Source organism: Marmota marmota, unplaced genomic scaffold (genome assembly GCF_001458135.2).
Source record: "Marmota marmota marmota unplaced genomic scaffold, marMar, whole genome shotgun sequence".
Taxonomy (NCBI): domain Eukaryota; kingdom Metazoa; phylum Chordata; class Mammalia; order Rodentia; family Sciuridae; genus Marmota; species Marmota marmota.
The window spans coordinates 5,669,146-5,671,588 of record NW_025999945.1 but is presented as its reverse complement, the minus strand read 5'-3'; the positions used below and the strand labels follow the sequence as shown (position 1 = coordinate 5,671,588).

General features: G+C 33.8%; 1 non-coding gene across 1 annotated transcript; it reads right to left on the bottom strand.

The window, feature by feature from the left end:
• Positions 1-1,227: 1,227 nt before the first annotated feature.
• Positions 1,228-1,300, bottom strand: Trnaa-ugc. The gene has a single exon. It is a non-coding gene; the product is annotated as a tRNA-Ala (tRNA).
• Positions 1,301-2,443: the final 1,143 nt, after the last annotated feature.

Here is a 2,443-nt window from a genome sequence, read left to right as displayed (position 1 = left end):
GCCTACGCTGAGATCATAACTACACACCCACTGGGACAGCTAAAATTAATAGTGACAATAACTACTATTGGCAAGAAAGTAAAGGAAAAGGATTTCTCGTACAACTGAGCACATAAAGTGACACAGCCACTTTGGAAAACAGTTCGGCGGTTTCTTTAAAAAGCTAAATATACAGTAACATGTAACCCACCGCTGCACTCCTAGACACTCACAAATTCTCCTACACCTGATGTTTTCTCTTAACAGTTTTCCATCCACTAAGCCCCAACATGTTCACTGAAATGAAGTTCCCAATTGCCGATGCTGTAGTTAGAGTTGAGTGCAACCGTTCTCTCTCCTACTGCACAACTGTTGCAATGGTCCCTGAACCTCCTTACAGCAACGATAATGAATGAAGTCTTCCTTCACCAAAATTTACCAAGTGTCAAAGGCTGAACTTGCACTCAACTCCAAATATTCAGCAGTTCATTTTGCCTCACTGGCTTGCTTTCTTTCTTTTTCTTGCTCTCATTATAAAAACACACACTTTTCTGTTCCAAGACATTTTCAAGTATTCTGTAAATAGGTTAAACCCTGAACATTTCAGCAGGTGTATCCTAAGAACAAGGCTGTATCCCACAATTTGCTAACTGTATTTCATGAATAACATTATAAGTTAAAATTTTTAAAATAAATTTTATGTAGATGATGTATATTTTCTGTTACATTACAATGAAGTGAAGTAAAAATTGTTTTCATTTTTTATTCATTTTATAATAACTTAATATCTGTTTTGAGGTGTGAGGTATTGCTGTTAATGATTTGTCACACAGTATTCTTAAATTTCAATATAGAATTTTGTGGTACTTTAATTTTTTTAAATCATGCTACGTTCTGAAAATATAAAAAGTGGTAGAACAGACATCTGTCTACCTCATATCCAGATTTTAAAAATATTACCATAGAACTTTTAGCCTAAAATCCATTCTACATATAAAAGTATATAAAATATAGATGTGCATTTGAAATAAGGGTAATAAAAATGAATAATTCTGTCCCAACCTTCTATGTAAGAAATGTATTGGCAGCTTTAACCCCCTCCATGTATCAAGACAATTACTTCGTCCCACCAAAGATAACTACCATTCTAAATTTGGCATTATTCCCTTAATTTTCCTTACATTTTTTTTAATATTTATTTTTTAGTCGTAGTTGGACACAATACCTTTATTCTATTTATTTATTTTTATGTGGTGCTGGGGTTCGAACCCAGGGCCTCACACTTGCAAGGCGAGCGCTCTACCACTGAGCTACAACCCCAGCCCTTCCTTACATTTTACCACAGTGGTATTTTCCCTTTAATATACATTTTAAAATTGTTCCTACCTTGGAGCTTTATATGAATAATTATACTATATACATGTATTCTTCTTTGACTTGTTTTTTCATTCAACATTATAATTTTGAGATTGTATTAAAGTTTCAGTGTTAAACATGGTGAAAGACACAGGAATGTTTACTATCCATACAACTTTTCTATCAATTTTAAGTATTTAAAGTAAAATTTTTGGAAAATGAATACTTTATCATATCCAAATTATAATTTTATACAGGATTGTGTGTGTGTGCGTGCGTGCGCTATTAGGGATCGAACCCAGAAGTGCTCTGCAATTGAGTTATATCCCAGCCCCAACCCACCTCCTTTTATTCTTTTTTTTTTAATTTGAGACAGGGCCTCTAAGTTGCTGAGGATACCCTTGAACTTGCAATCCTTCTGTCTGAGCCTCCCAAACTGCTGGAATTACAGGTATGAACCACCTTGCCTGCCTACAGATTGTTTAATAAACAATTCTAGAAGGAAGTCCCACACAGCTTTCCTTGATCAGGAAATTTTAAATTTTAAATTTTTTTTCTGGAAATCATGAATTATAAGTTAAATGAAAAATTAAACTGCACTTAAAAGGTCACAGACTGTGTGCTTCAGCAACAGAGCAGCGTAAGCAATCTAAGGGCAAGAACTTCTTGGCAATGCAATTATACTACATATAACTTATAAAGAATAGATTTACTTTCTATTGATAAATACTCTGAGATGCTGTTTTCAATATTTTTTCAGAGCTGGGCAGGGTAGTACACACCAGCTACTCAGGAGGATTATAAATCTGATTATAAATCTGCCATTATAACTCAACGGCAGAACACTTCTGGGTTCAATCCCTAATAGCACACACACACACACATAAAACCCTGTATGAAATTATAAATTGGATATGATAAAGTATTCATTTTCCAAAATTTTTATTTTAAATACTTATAAATTGATAGAAAAGTTGAATGGATAGTAAACATTCCCGTGTCTTTCACCATGCTTAACAGTTCATTTGCTAACTTTAATAAAATCTCAACCAGTCCCTGTCTCAAAAATAAAATAAAAAGGTCTGGAGATACAGTTCAATGGCACAAC